Source organism: Strigops habroptila, chromosome 2 (genome assembly GCF_004027225.2).
Source record: "Strigops habroptila isolate Jane chromosome 2, bStrHab1.2.pri, whole genome shotgun sequence".
Classification (NCBI taxonomy): domain Eukaryota; kingdom Metazoa; phylum Chordata; class Aves; order Psittaciformes; family Psittacidae; genus Strigops; species Strigops habroptila.
The window spans coordinates 91,009,205-91,026,050 of record NC_044278.2 but is presented as its reverse complement, the minus strand read 5'-3'; positions in this window follow the sequence as shown (position 1 = coordinate 91,026,050).

Here is a 16,846-nt window from a genome sequence, read left to right as displayed (position 1 = left end):
CAGAAGAAGTCAACAACACCCTTTAGTAGTTTTCAACTTGAATGAACAGAATAGAAAAACATTACATATTCTTTCAACTCCTTCCACCTCATCTTCAGGATGGGATAGTTGAGAGTAAAGGAATTTACTCATTTCTATTTAAAACAATCTCCCAGCCGTAACCACAAACAGGCAAATGTTTCCTATTTAGATGTGTGACATCAAAGTTATGAACATTAGCTAATAAAACAGGAAACTGAAAGAAAAAAAAAAGGAGAAATAGGGATGGATGAGATAGATAGATAGATACTAAGAAAGCAGAACTATCTGAAGTCTTAAGGATAGATTTCATTTGGACCAGTAAAATAATTTGGATTCTACAGCTATAACTCTTACATTAAATTACTAGAATATTTCTCTCCAACAGTTGATACTGGCAAGGCAGCAACATCCACGAAAACTGGTATATTTTGACTATGTAGGTCACTGCAATGGTCTATTGAGAGGGGCGAAAGTAGTGCAGAGAAGAATATGTGTATGTTCATCATCTGTTGTATGTTTTCATGTCCTGTCTAAAGCTTGTCATTAAACTGATATAATAATGACTTCAGAAAAACTTGTGTTATTTTTCATAACTTATCTTGAGCCAGGCAGTTTATTTTTAAGGCACGAATTGACTTTGTGTCAACAGACATCTAGATTTATGTTCTGAATCTAACTTTTCCAGGATGTGGCTTTTCACCATACTATGTGTGTGTACTTTGCTTTGGACCTGAAATAAACTTGCCAGCACATTATTGAATGAAGCAGGAGGAGCATATGTTAGGGGCAATAATCTGAGCACTCCTGCTGGTGGACAAGATTTGAAGTTAAGGAAATCAGGGAGAAAGAAAGAGAGAGAATCTTTAAGACAAATGTTTCAGAAGTTGTGAAAGTATTTATAAAATACTTTCAAGCTGCTGCTGCTTAGCATCACTGAAAATCAGATTACTTTTTATGTAATTGTCTAAATATGAATTTAGTTAATGATTGGGGGTTTTTACACAGTTTGGAAACACAGTGTGATTAAGCTGGTGAAGGCTTAGATATAATGTATACACGCACAAATAGTTTTCTATGAGAAATATATCTGGAAATGAGTATAAGCCACACATAATTGACAGGATGGGTAGGAAGTGTTCGGTTTAGCCCAGGTCTGCAAACTGTAGTGGATTGAGCATGTTAATTACCAGTCTTCTTCTCTACACTGTCTTGAAAGTACTGGGAAGGTGAATGTACTTTACTTTACTTTAATTCTTTATGGCTCTACCTTTAAGTTGCTTGATTTGTACCCTTGATTTGCACCCTTGATTTGCCCCTCTGAAAATGGTAGTGCAGATTTCTAGTTTTTTCAAAAATTTCCTCTGGAGGGAAGATAGGAAATAGCATTTTGTGAGGTAAAATATAAAGAAAATAGTAATCCTATAAAAAAAAAAGGAAACTGGGGTATGAGTCGAGTCTTTCTAGACTCAAACTCTCAGGCATCAGTAGAATGAGATCCAAATACCCAACTGGTTAATCAATGAGACAAAGCTAGATGCTTGCCTCATTTTTAGACATTTGTGAGGGAAACCCCACAAAAAACCCCACAAAACTTCCTTTCATATTCATGAGCTCTCTAACAAGCAGCGTAGATATCACTGAGTGTAGATATCAGTGAGCTGTCTCTGGTGTGGAAGCAAACCAGCTTCATCAGCATAGTAGCTCTGCACTTTTTTGCACTGTGTTGTGTGCTCAACCTTGTTCCTGTGGCACAAGTGGCTATCTACACAGTTCTGAGAGCAAGTGACACGTACAAACTTTGTCCATTGAACTAAAATCTTTTTTTTTTTTCTCTCTGAACAGGTGTCCTGGGTTCAGCTATAGCAGTCATTTTTCTCCTTCTTAGTAGCTGGTGCAGTGCTGTGTTTTTTAACTTTCAGCCTAGGAACAACGCTGATAACACTGATGTTTTTAGTTGTTGCTAAGTAATGTTTATTCCAACCAAGGACTTTCTCAGTCTCATGCTTTGCCAGGGAGGAGGGGAAGCCGGGAGGAAGCAGAGACAGGACACCTGACCCAAACTAGCCAAAGGGGTATTCCATACTACGGCACGTCATGCCCAGTATATAAACCGGGGGCAGTTACCCGGAAGGCCCAGATCACTGCTCGGGTCAGGCTGGGTATCGGTCAGCGGGTGGTGAGCAATTGTATCCTCTCCCATTGTTATCTCCCTTATCGTTATTATCATTGGTGGTAGCAGTAGTGGTTTTGTATTATACCTTAGTTACTGGACTGTTCTTATCTCAATCCGTGGGAGTTACATTCTTTTGATTCTCCTCCCTATCCCTCCGGGAGCGGGGGAAGGAAGAAGAGGGGGAGTCAGCGAGAGGCTGCGTGGTTCCGAGTTACCAGCTGGGCTCAAACCACGACAACAGGATGGCCTTATCTGTTCTACACATTGGGAACATTCCCTGTATCCTGCTATACCTTAAAATGTGCCCAGATGCTTTCTGGAAGGATCTCAGCTAGCATATGATCGAACTTGGACAGACAGTTGGATTGTAATTAAACAGTATGGGTAATCATGTCCCAGGTTCAGCCTTGAATTCATGAGCTGCCCAAGCCAGGCCTGCTGTAATAGACATAGTAACAGTGTGCACATGCCTGTAGGGCACAGTAGCAGTTTTAATAGTGTTTCTGACTTAGCCACATACGTGCTATCTGTATATCACCATAAATGCCCACAGGAGTCTTCAAATTGTCCACGTAAACACTTTTACCTTAAGCTAAACACTATCTAGAGACATTAATATTACCATGAGACAGTCTGGCTCTGTACTATAACAAATAATATGTAATTTTTAAGGGATATGAGAAACACAGGAAGAAAATTGGGAATGAGTCTGTCTGAGGCCAAGAATAGCATAAAGATTGCCTAAAAGCTGAGAACTATAATCAACACTAATAATATATGGAAGACATATGTTCATGCACAACCACTACACACTTTAGAAGAGCAAATTAAATCATCTGTGCTATCACATAGCTGTGAAACAGGAACTGAGAGGTAGGAGCTGGCCAGTGTTTGTCTGTTTAGATAATACAGTACTGGAAACCTGCAGAATTAGGAGATATTGATGGATTAATCCTCCTCACAATATACATTCTGAATACATATAACTGCTCTATGTTCCAGATATACCATCAGATTATAACTAAAAATCTATTCCCACCCTTTTTATTTTAGTTTTCTGGATAATGCAAACATATCCTCCATATTTTCTTTAAATGGGGCATTGCTTCATAGAATTTTATATAATCACAGAATCATAGAATGGTTTGGGTTGGAAAAGACCTTAAAATCATCTAGTTCCAACCCCCCTGCCACGGGCAGGGACACCTCGCATTAAACCATGTGGCCCAAGGCTCTGTCCAACCTGGCCTTGAACACCGCCAGGGATGGAGCACTCACAACTTCCTTGGGCAACCCATTCCAGTGCCTCGCCACCCTCACTGTAAAGAAGTTCTTCCTTATATCTAATCTAAACTTCCCCTGTTTAAGTTTGAACCCATTACCCCTTGTCTTATCACTACAGTCCCTAAGGAAGAGTCCCTCCCCAGCATCCTTATAGACCCCCTTCAGATACTGGAAGGCTGCTATGAGGCCTCTGCACAGCCTTCTCTTCTCCAGGCTGAATAACCCCACCTTTCTCAGTCTGTCTTCATACGGATGGTGCTTTAGCCCCCTTATGATCCTCGTGGCCCTCCTCTGGACTTGCTCCATGTCCTTTTTATGTCGAGGACACAAGCACTGCATCCAGTACTTCAAGTGGGGTCTCATGAGAGCAGAGTAGAGGGGCAGGATCATCTCCTTTGGCCTGCTGGTCACTGTGCTTTTGATGCAGCCCAGGATATGGTTGGCTTTCTGGGCTGCGAGCGCACACTGCTGGCTCATGTTAAGTTTCTCATAGACCAACACCCCCAAGTCCTTCTCTGCAGGGCTGCTCTGAGTCTCTTCTCCGCCCAACCTGTAGCAGTGCCTGGGATTGTCCTGACTCGGGTGTAGGACTTTGCACTTCTTGAGGTTGGCATTGGCCTACCTCTGAAGTGTGTCAAAGTCCCTCTGGATGGAATCCCTTCCCTCCACCATATCAACCAAACCACACAGCTTGGTGTCATCGGCAAACTTGCTGAGGGGACACTCAATCCCACTGTCCATGTCGCCGACAAAGATGTTGATCAAGACAGGTCCCAACACCGATCCATGAGGGACACCACTCATTACTGGTCTCCAATTGGTCATTGAGCCGTTGACCACAACTCTTTGCGTGCGGCCATCGAGCCAGTCTTTTATCCACTGAGTGGTCCATCCATCAAATTGATGTCTCTCCAATTTAGAGACAAGGATGTCTTGTGGGACAGTGTCGAACGATTTGCACAAGTCCAGGTAGATGACGTCAACTGCTTTGCCTCTATCCATCGGTTCTATAGCACCATCATAGAAGGTCATCAAATTGGTCAGGCATGATATGCTCTTAGTGAAGACATGCTGGCTGTCACCAACCACCTCATTGTTTTTCATGTGCCTTAGCATCCTTTCCAGGAGAACCTGCTCTAAGATTTTGCCAGGCACAGAGGTGGGACTGACTGGTCTGTAGTTCCCCAAGTCTTCCACCTTCCCCTTCTTGAAAATGGGGGTTATATTACCCTTCTTCCAGCCATCAGGAACTTCACCTGACTGCCAGGATTTTCCAAATATGATGGACAGTGGCTTAGCAACTTCATTCTCCAGCTCCTTCAGGACCCACAGATGGACTTCATCAGGTTCCATGGACTTGTGCATGTTTAGGTTCCTAAGATTATTTGACATCTGATCCTCTCCTACAGTGGGCCTAAGGTCTTCATTCTCACACTCCCTGCACCTGCCTTCCAAGACTTGGGCAGCGTGGTCAGAGCATTTGCTAGTGAAGACTGAGGTAAAGAAGCCATTGAGAACCTCAGCCTTCTCCAAATCCAGGGGAGCCAGTTCTCCCGTTTCCTTCCAGAGAGGGCCCACATTATCCCTAGTCTGTCTTTTGTTTGCTACATAACTATAGAAGCCTGCCCTGTTACCTTTGACATCCCTTGTCAGACTCAATTCCAACTGGGCCTTACCTTACCTGACCTGATCTTTAGCTTCCCGATCAATGTTCTTGTACTCTTCCCAGGCTGCCTGTCCTCTCTTCCACCTTCTATAAGCTTCCTTTTTCCTTCTGAGTTTTCTCAGCAGCAACTTATCCATCCATGGAGGCCTCCTGGCCTTCTTGTCACATTTTCTTCTTTTTGGGATGCAACAGTCCTGAGCTTGGAGCAGGTGATCCTTGAATATCTAGGGCTCCCCCTGCCCTCTAGGGTTTTATCCCATGGAACCTTACTGAGCAGGTTCCTGCAAAAGCCAAAGTCTGCTTTCTTGAAGTCCAGGGCAATGAGCTTGCTGCTTGCCCTTCTTACTGCCCTGAGGATCTCGAACTCCACCATCTCATGATTGCTGCAGACAAGGCTGCCTTGGAGTATCACATTTCCCACCAGTCCCTCCCTGTTGGTGCTTTGCACCATCTTGCAGTGCTGTTCAGGAAAAAATGCATTAAACATTTAAAGTCAGTAAACAGATTTCCTTGATCTATTAGTTCAGGTACATCAAGCTTCTCTAAGATGGCAAAAAGCAGAGATCAGGTACTCTAAAAATCTTTTGAAGTCACATTTAGTGACATTTCCATAATTAAAAGAAAAACAATTGGAATTGTGGCATACACAATAAAAGTAATATAGTACTATGCTTTAAAATACCACAAATCAAATACTTTCCTTTAGCTAAAACAAGGAAAAAAAGTGTTTTGTATTAAATAAAAGAATGCAAGCTAGCAGCTTTCATTGAAATTATATCCTGCTATGTAAATAAAGTATATAGTGCTGATAACAGCCACAACCTATTACAGTATACTGTGAAACTGGCGAAGTGTTCAATCATGAGGTCAATATGAGTAAAAGGAAGGCTGGAAAGATAAAAGTTTTCTGCTGAGACTGGTAATTGGATGGATGCTGGAGTCTGGGGAAGCTGCTTCCCTTTCTGTAAATGGGAAAAGTAACTTCGGTTTTAATGATTTACTCACTTAGATGAAAGTCAGCCCTGTGAACATTGCATTTGTCTTGAAGCATGACAGCCACTCAGGTCTCAGTGCAGCTATTGCCTGGCACATTGCAGGTACTTTTTGGCTGTATCCCCTTTTTCTGTTGTCCGAAAATACAGCTGGCAGTATAAGCAAAGCACATTTCCACCTCTCTGCTAGAATCATAGAATTATTTAGCTTGGAAAAGACCTTTAAAATCACTGAGTCCAACTGTAAACCTAAAACTGCCAAGACCACCACTAAACCATGTCACTAAATGCCACATTTACACATCTTCTAAATACCTCCAGAGATGGTGACTCCACCACTTCCCAGGGCAGCTTGATTGAATGCTTGACAACCCTTCTGTTGAAGACATTTTTTGTAGTACTGAAAACTCCCCTGGTCCAACTTGAGGCCATTTCCTGTTGTGCTATCACTAGTTACTTGGGAGAAGACACTGACACCCACCTCACTACAACCTCCTTTCAGGTAGTTGTAGAGAGTGATAAGGTCGACTATATAACCTCTGTTTCCTCAGGTGCTCCTCATAAGGCTTCTAGACCTTTGAACAGCTTTGTTGTCCTTGCTTGGACACACCTTTATGCCTTACTTGTAGCGAGGGACACAAAACTGAACACAGTATTTGAAATGCGGCTTCACCAGTGAAAAGTACAAGGGGACAAACACTTCCCTAGTGCCATGTTATTTCTGATACAACTCAGGATTCTGTTGGCCTTCTTGGATGCTTGGGCGTACTGCTGGTTCATATTCAGCCAGCTGTTGACTAACACCACCAGGTCCTTTTCTGAGAGGCAGCTTTCCAGGCACTCTTCTGCTAGCCTGTAGCATTGCATGGGGTTGCTTTGAGCCAAGTGCAGGACCTGTCACTGAGTCTTGTTAAATCTCATACAGTTGGACTTGGCCCATCAATCCAGCCTGTCCAGGTCCCTCTGTAGAGCCTTCCTACCCTCCAGCAAATCAACACTCCTCCCCAACTTGGTGTTGTCTGCAAGCTTACTGAGGGTGCCCTCAATTCCCTCCTCCAACTCATTGATAAAGATATTAAACAGAACTGTTCCCAATACTGAGCTCTGGGGAACTCCACTTGTGACCAGCCACCAGCTGGATTTATCTCCATTCACCACAAATCTTTGAGCCTGGCCATCCAGCCAGTTTTTAACCCCGTGAAGAGAAGGCTCATCTAAGCCATAAGCAGCCAGTTTCTCCAGGAGAATGCCATGGGAAACAGTGTCAAAGGCTTTTCTGCAGTCTAGGTAGACAATATCCACAGCCTTTTCCTCATCTACAAAGCTAGTCGCCTTGTAACAGAAGGAGATCAGGTTGGTCAAGCAGAAGCTGCCTTTCATAAACCCATGAAATTGACCTGAACTTCCACTAAGCAACAGCTCAAGTACTTTCAGCTGAGGTGAACAAATTTTGTTAGACCTAGTGATATCCTTCAAAGCACCTCCAGGCTAGAAGAGAACGTAGGCAGAGAAAGAGAGGGAAATGTGTATTTGAAACATTTTCTATATTTGTGTGTGTGCTCATGTATGTGCCCTATACCCAAGTACTGTTATGTACCTGTTACAAATAAAGCAATCTGGGGTCATGAACACCTGGCAAATATATCCACCATTTGTAAGAAATCACCCACTCATATAACCGCATCACGAATCTGCTCATACGGTGCGTCAAAACAAAACACAGCACCATAAGTACTATATCAGGTCAATAAATAGAAAGCAATGCAATATTAAAGAAAACATACTTTATTACAGTTATGATACTGGCTGCACACTTCAAAGAAACAGAACTATGTATCAGTGCGGTCCATGGCTAATAGAACTAAAGTTTTACTTTTTCAAAGAAAACTATTATCTTTGCAATAATTGAAGGAATATCTTTGTGTCTACCTATGTCTCTCCCAAAACAAAAATGATAAGTGTTTCCTAAAATCCTTTGTAAAGGTAGTATTGTTCAACAATCTCTGCTATACAGTTTTCTCTGGTTTTGGGTCAGTTATGTGAGCAAGGGGATGATTAGAAATCACAGATAATCTTAGAGAGTCCCTTTATGAGCTACTGACATAAAATGAAGCACAATCTCATCAGAAAGGTATTTTGCAATCAAGAAGTATATGTCTGTCTGTCTGTCTAGAACACACTGGCATAACTAAGTGCTGAGCCTACTGTACTCTTTGGACATGACTTAGCCTGCACTTTCAGGCTTTCAGAAGAGTATATTATATGGTATATCCAGTGCATCCTGGAATTTCATGCTGCCTGTACTTATTTATGCACAGAATCTTGCCTTGGGCTGTGGCTTTGTCACAGCTATGTTTTATGCCTTGTAGGCCAAGCTTAACACTGATTTAATGACTTGAGCAATTTCAGAGGAGTTGCCTTGATATGAGATATATTTTGCAGAAGGGTTCATGTTCTCCCTTTTTCTTTCAAATCCCTCTTCTTAAGCTTTCCACCATCGTTTGCTTTTCTCCCTCATGCCTTACATGTTCTTACATTAAGCCATCAGCATTGCCATGTTTCATTTACAACAGAATGAGACTCTTATTATCTTAGTGGTAGCACTTATCCCATCTTGCATTGCATGTTCTTTCATCTCTGCTCCTTATAAATTTTTTGACATAAACTCTGGGGTGGGAAGGTCTTGGTTTTTAAATCTCTGTGAAGTATTATTTGAATTTAAAGTGATACATACATATTTAATTAGAATATGCATAAAAATAATTACCAATATTCTTAACTGGCTTGAATGTAAGATGATATGTTTTTAGATCTAAGCTCCTTTTCTTTTCTAAATATAAGCCTAGACATCTGCATCAATATTTTAAAAGAGATTTGGAAGAGAATATCTCTAAAAAACTCTTCAAAATAGAGATGTTTATTCATGGCAAAGGATGTTATTCCATCGTGACTCAATTTCTCCTCACCCTTTGAAGCTAAATAAATCCTGCCAGGTAAGACAGTAGGCTGTATAAATGAAGGACAGCAGGTTTATTGGGGGCTGTACAACATTCTTGTACATCGCTATTCCAGCTGGAATTGTGTGTCTACAATCTTTTATGGTCAGGTATAGAAAACCCTGCCTGACTCCAAGTCAACCAGAAGCACTAAAGTCCAAGATGGAATGAAATTTCCTTGTAATAAGCTTTGTTGTAAGATACTCAAGCAGGCTCAACACAGGACTACAAGCCTATACAACTTACGAGTGACTGTCAGAGCAGAATGATCTCTCTGAGAAAGGAGCAATATCAGATTTCCTTTCTATATAGAAATATTTGGTGTCACTTCAGTCACCAGAACACAGAGGAACTAAGAGAATAAAAATTTGGGTGGTCAAGAAGTTTTCAGATAAAGTATGATATTGCTGAATTGAGATACAGACCTAACAGAACAATATTATTCAAAAAATAGCTCCAGTGATGTTTTGTGGAGTCTTTCCACTTATTCTCCAAGAAATTTCCCTGGGATGATGCAGAATAAGTGGGACAGGATTCTGGATGTAAGAAGATTTGGAAAAACATAAGCAAAGGGAAATAAATTAAGATAATGAGCATATTAAGGAAAGAAGATTAGAACTAGTTGAGAATTTCACTGCAAAAATGAAACCTTAAGGCCAAAAAAAGATCATGACACATCCCCCCCCCCCCAAAAAAAAAAAAAGATAGATCCCTACTGTGAAAACAAGATGAACACAGACAAGTAATTAAATAGAAAAGGTCAGAAAAGGGCCCAAAGATTCATATTACAGGTGGTTTGATGGCTTCAGTTTCTAATCCTGCTTTGCAGCAGTTATATTCTGCCACTCTAAATCTGAGGAAACAAGGAGGACAAAAGCATGGAAATAATTTGTAATGAAGGTGATTGAGTAGGTAAGTTTTCATAATATCATTCTGAGATGAACAAGATGGATGATATTCAGAAGATTGGTTACACTAGCTTAGCCCAAGAATTTATCTAGCCCAATCCCCTGTCTCCAGGCAGATCACAGATTCATGCTGGGTAAGACTGAGTATATGTGTGTGTTTCTCATGATGTTCTTTTACCTTTAGGTTGCTGATGTTTGTCTTTCTAGTAAACTCCAATGGCTCTCTCTTCCAAGTACTTGCTCAATTTGCCTTTAAACCAGGGGAAAATTCTTGCATTCACAATATAATTTTATCCTCACTGATTGAAGAATTGCTTTCTTGGGGTTCTTTTACTTTTTTTGTTTGTTCATAGCTGCACTTAATGACTTCTCCATTTCGTATTTAAGCAGTTAAGCTCTACCAGTCCTCTCCATACCTCTCATGTCTCTAACTCTTCTCCTTTTCATGCTGAATAGTCCCAGCCTACTTACACATCCCTCTTGCAGATGTTATTCCACACCTTCTGTTTTATTGACCAGTCTACCAGTATCGTAAGTCCTTCTTTAGCTCTCCACAGTTTTCTTACATTCTTACTATCCTGGATAAAATAATATTTTCAACACACTTCCAGATCTTTTCAGCAGACTTTCAGCTCCACTCTTGTTCTCTGGATGTGATAATTATTTGCACCCACAATTGAGGAATAGAAAAGTCAGTCCAAAATAAGCACTTTTTTAAATTTACAAAACAGAAGTGAGAGGGGCTTTTCTATTAAAAAGCTGATAATTCTTCCAAGCATGCACCATTTTCCAAAATTGTATATTTGTCATAGTCTCACATAAATTTCCATTACTCACTGCCTGAGACATTCAGTTAATCGCTCATGTACCCTGTCACTCTGGAGGTAGGTCACTTACAACGTGCTGGCTAGCCAGAATCTTTGAGGATCTGTTTTATTGTTGCAGAACAATATTGCTTGAAGAACTCTGTAGAAGAATTCTTTACGGTAAGAGAAACATTAGTTCTCCAGTTGGAGATTTACTAACCTCCTCTTGAGAAGATTTCATCTTCTTATATATTCACCCCCCAAAATAACGTATCCTTTGAGCTACATTGCTGTCATTGTCAGATAATAACCTAGCCATGGCCTGCTCGATCACAAATTTATTGGAGGTAATCTATAAGAAGGAAATCTTAAAGACAGAGGAGCAGACCATTCCCATGTGCTGAAAGAGAAGCCAGCGGGGAAGAAGACTGGCCTGGATGAACAGAGAGCTTTGGCTGAAACTCAGGAAAAGAAAGGGAGTTTATGATCTTTGAAGAAGGGGCAATCAAGTCAGGAGGGTGACAAAGACAAAGATGTTGTGACATTATACAGGGAGAAAATTGGAAGAGCCAAAGCCTGACCAGAATGTAATCTGGTTACTGCCATAAAAGATACTAAAAAAATATATATTATATAATACATATATTAACAACAAAAAGAGGGTTAAGGAGAATCTCTATCCTTTATTGGATGCAGAGAGAAACAGAGTGACAAAGGCTGAAGTATTTAATGCCTTCTTTGTCTCAGACATTAATAATAAGACCAGTTTGATTAAGGGGTGGGGTGCACCCTTAAGGGTGAGGCTGTACCTCAAATACTGTGTTCAGTTTTGGGCCCCTCACTACAAGAAAGACATTGAGGTGCTGGAGTGTGTATAAAGAAAGGCAACAAAGCTGGTGAAGGGTCTAGAGCACAAGTCTTATGAGGAACAGCTGAGGGAACTGGGGCTGTTTAGCCTGGAGAAAAGGAGGTTGAAGGAAGACTTTATCTCTCTCTACAGCTGCCTGAAAGGAGGTTATAGCGAGGTGGGTGTTGGTCACTTCTCCCAGGCAACAAGTGGTAAGACAAGATGAAATCACCTCAAGTTGTGCCAGGGGAGGTTTAGACTGGATATTAGGAAAAATTTCTTCACCGAAATGGCTGTCAAGCAGTGGAACAGGCTGCCCAGGGAAATGGTTGAGTCTCCACCCCTGAAAGTATTTACAGTATGTGTAGACATGGCACTAACGAACATGGTTTAGTGGTGGACTTGGCAGTGCTAGATTAATAGTTGAACTTGATGATCTTTATGTTCTTTTCCAATCCTAACAATTCCGATTCATGAACTATGCATGAAACATATCTGCCTAAGTATTTAGGTTCCTAAATCTGGCAAAGCATCTATTTCCCTTTGATTCCTGTAAAAGCTGAGTACCTAAAGCACAGCTTATATTAAATTGAAGCATCTATGTTCAGGAAAATTTGTCAAAACTATACAAGTTCCTGAAAAGACAAAACAGCTATAGCTTCTGGCAACATTTTCTGTATTAGTGATTCTGTTGTACATGCTCAGTGATGACACTACCTTTAGTGAGCAGACAGTCTAGGTCTGCTCATCTAGGTCTCCATGTAAATGCTGTAAGGCTCGGTGCTGCAACATCTAGAAGAGAGTTTCTAGTGACTGCTGACTTGAGATTTCAAATTCAAGGATCTAAGCAACTGACTTACTTAAATGTTAGGATGTAAATAGGGCACATCAAAAAGCAGGAAAACTCTACACCCTTCCTGGGCTTAAGACCTCTCTTAAATGGTATGTAGGAACCTCAGTGAAATGTGATTTTAAAATTGCATTTTATTATTAGATGCTGACATCAACATTTTTACTCACAATTATGACAACAGAACCTGACTATTATGTAATAACTTAGAGCACTCAGTGAAGAAAAAGGAATCCTAAAAGCTAGCCTAAACTCTCAAGAAGATCTAAACCTCTAAATCTCACATTTTTATTTGTCACAAACCTATGGAGCACTGAAGATGAAAGGATAGCCCACTTATTTCATAGAATCATAGAATCATAGAATAGTAAGGGTTGGAAAGGACCTTAAGATCATCTAGTATTAATTTGAGTCTTTGAGAAGGTAGAATTTCTGACTCAGAGAATAAACAAGTCAGATCCTTTCTCTGTTCTTACTGTTCAGCTACCTGTCTAGAAGGTGCTAAGCAAAAGGAAAATGGCTTGACTTTCGCTTCTGGAACTGTTTATGTATTTTACATGAGACAAATACTGAATATAATCCTTCAGTCAAATGTGATTTTTTTCAATTAGAGAATAATGTAGGATTTTCATCCCATTTTTCACAAGTATACACAGGCAGTGCCTTGTAGATAATACTGAAAAAGACAAACAAGAAAGGTAGATACACCTTTATGCTTGCTAACATTTGGCAGTATTACAGAGCATGTCCTGAATCTTGGTACCACCATCTTCCATACCACTGAGAAACCTTGATGGCATACTGGATGCTTACCCAGGTTATTTGATTTTGAAGTCAAGGTACAGGAAGCTGGTATATGTCCAGGTCACTTCCCAGGATGAAGTCAGAGTGCAGTGAGGAAGTATACTTGGATGCAGCATGCCTGGGTTCTTTGCTAGAAATGTAGGATACATGATTATTGTTCACCGGTTACAGAGTTACAGGAATTCCAGATCCTTAGCCTGGTGTCTAGCCTATGCTTAGGGAAAAATCCAGAAAATATGAGAGTGGTGGAATTTTCTTGGTCTATGGTGGCTTCACTGATCATTCAGAAGTGTCAACTGACTGTGAAGTTTGAGGTATTTTGGCCATCTTTGTCTTGCCCACCTCCTATCAGTCCTGCTAAGTTACTGTGTTTCAGGAGTAAACATGTTCCATGCTGTAACCTGTAGCACAGGGAAGAAGCTATGGTTTCATCCCACTGCTAGTCAGTATTTCTGCCAAGTTCATATAACAAACATGTAATTTTCATTATTAAATTTCAACTCTGAATCTGCGTCTAAAACAAGCAAGAGATTAGAGAAGAACCCATATTCTATACTGAGGTATGTCACGGTACATTTGGGCTTAATTTCACCCAAAATAAAAGTGCAAAGGATGCATCCTTAACCTTAAGTTTTTATCTATCTAACAAAAGGCACCAAAAGAATAAAAAAAATCCCAAACACCAAAAACACCCCTCAAACACTGGAGTTGGATCACTGGATTAGGGAATAAAACAACACACAATTTAAGAGTGAAAATGTATCTGTAGGTCTTTATAATTCTCTTCACCCATGGAAGAAAATACTGTGTCATGATGTCTTTAAGTCAATACTAAGATTCTAAGACTTTACCACAGGAAAATTCAAATATATTAATCAAGTGATTATATGCATGAATCCATATGAAAACTGCAAAAAATCAGAGGAAATCATTTGGGATGCCTGGGGGTGTAGGAAAAATTACTTTAGACTCTATCTTAACTGTTGATTTAAGATTTGATGGGATTATTTTATCTTCTGTTATATATTGTTTACTCCTGGGACCTACTTGTCAACTTTGTACCAATTTCTACATGTATTAAATACAAATACTAATGTGGCTGAGAGTTTTAACTGAGCAATGATGGGAAATACTGAAAAAGTTAAGAACTGGCAGGTACTGGTATGCCAGACCTGCAATAAGAGGTCAGAAAGATGTAGTGCCCTGTGGGGAAACTGAGCTAGGGAGTTGCACCTCATTCCAGTCTTGTTTTTTGCTGTAGGAACATTAGATGCTCTAGCGCACTTAACCAATAACATAGAACTGCTCTCACTTTACTAAGCAGTAGGCTTGACTGTTCCATACCTGTCTACATAAAGCAAACACAGAAATGCCAAGTCTTAAGTAAATGCTTACAGTGCTTTCAAGCAATGCTTTCAAAAGTTTAAAGATTGAAAGAGAAGCTTTTGAGCAAACAGGACGACACCAAGCTGTGTGGTTCGGTTGGTATGCTGGAGGGAAGGGATGCCATCCAGAGGGACCTTGACACGCTTGTGAGGTGGGCCAATGCCAACCTTATGAAGTTTAACCAAGCCAAGTGTAAGGTCCTACACCTGGGTAGGGGCAATCCCAGGCACTGCTACAGGTTGGGCGGAGAAGAGATTCAGAGCAGCCCTGTAGAGAAGGACTTGGGGGTGTTGGTTGACGAAAAGCTTAACATGAGCCGGCAGTGTGCGCTTGCAGCCCAGAAAGCCAACCGTATCCTGGGCTGCATCAAAAGAAGCGTGACCAGCAGATCGAAGGAGGTGATCCTGCCCCTCTACTCTGCTCTTGTGAGACCTCACTTGGAGTACTGCGTACAGGTCTGGTGTCCTCAACATAAAAAGGACATGGAGCTGTTGGAGCAAGTCCAGAGGAGGGCCATGAGGGTGATAAGAGGGCTGGAGCACCTCCCATATGAAGACAGGCTGAGAGAGTTGGGGCTGTTCAGCCTGGAGAAGAGAAGGCTGCGTGGAGACCTCATAGCAGCCTTCCAGTATCTGAAGGGGGTCTACAAGGATGCTGGGGAGGGATTCTTCCTTAGGGACTCTAGCGGTAGGACAAGGGGTAATGGGTTCAAAGTTCAATAGGGGAAGTTTAGATTAGATATAAGGAGGAAGTTCTTTACAGTGAGGGTGGTGAAGCACTGGAATGGGTTGCCCAGGGAGGTTGTGGATGCTCCATCCCTGGCAGTGTTCAAGGCCAGGCTGGACAGAGCCTTGGACCACATGGTTTAGTGCAAGGTGTCCCTGCCTGTGGCAGGGTGGTTGAAACTAGATGATCTTAAGGTCCTTTCCAACCCATACTATTCTGTGATTCTATGATTCTATGAAATTGAAATGGGAATTAATAATTTTAAAAAAATCTTTAATGTTTAGGATGTGCTTGGATATTTTAATAAAGAGCTTTATTAAAAACACTGTATATATAAATAATCAAACTCTGAAAGTACTTAAGAAAACTAGACAGTTAGACAACCCAGTGGCTGAAGAAGATTATTGTAGGTGGAAGATACGGTGCATTAGAATGAATAGTGCAAGTTACTCCTACACATTGATGGATTTTTAATTAGCTGTAACCATTTAAGGAACAGACCTGGGTGTCACTGGAACAGTTACAAGAAAACCTCCACTCAGTGCTCTGTAACCACCAGAGATATCTGAAAGACATACTACTGTTTGAAGAGTAAGATATAGAATAGATCAATACTGATGACACACATTTCAGAAATTCAGTATTCATTGCTGCAGTGTTCATTTTGATGTGAAAAGATACAGCAGAAGAGAAACAGTCCAAAGAATGGAAATGAGAATTCTTATAGGTTTAGAAAACTATTGGAAGAGACATCAAAAAGATTAAGTCAATTTAGTTTATAGAAGAGATGAATAAAAGGTGGCAGGCTAGATGTTATATATCATAACAAGAGTATAGTGAATGGCATCCCGTTTGGTCATACACCTCTCTCCCTTTCACAGAATTTAAAAACAAAGAAATACCTAATAAAAACATTGCCAGAATAATTTTGCTGCCGCTTTTTAAATACTCTTAATGCATGCTAAACTATTAATTTGACATATTTTTCTTGCAAATTTCAATATTCTTCCTTACAGGATCTTTTTGATTTAAGTGAAAATCTATTTTAATGTAAATAAACTATTTTATGACCAGTAAGCATCGACATTGAAATTTTAAATTTTGCATTTTGGAAATAACAAATACTCAAAGCTTTTATTTGTGAAGGAAAACAAAAGCTAATGTCATCATAATCCTAAGTAGGTAAAGGAGTAGCGAAGAAAACTGCAACGCATATATGAAATTTAATAATGGCCCTTCGACAACTTGCTCTCAGATTGTTAGGAATTCATTAAACAATTGTTGAGCAGAACAGACAGTTAAATTATTCTCACACAAAGTATCTATCCATATTATGAATATTGCATACAACAGTACACGTTTCTGAAGGGAAATAGTCACCAAATTT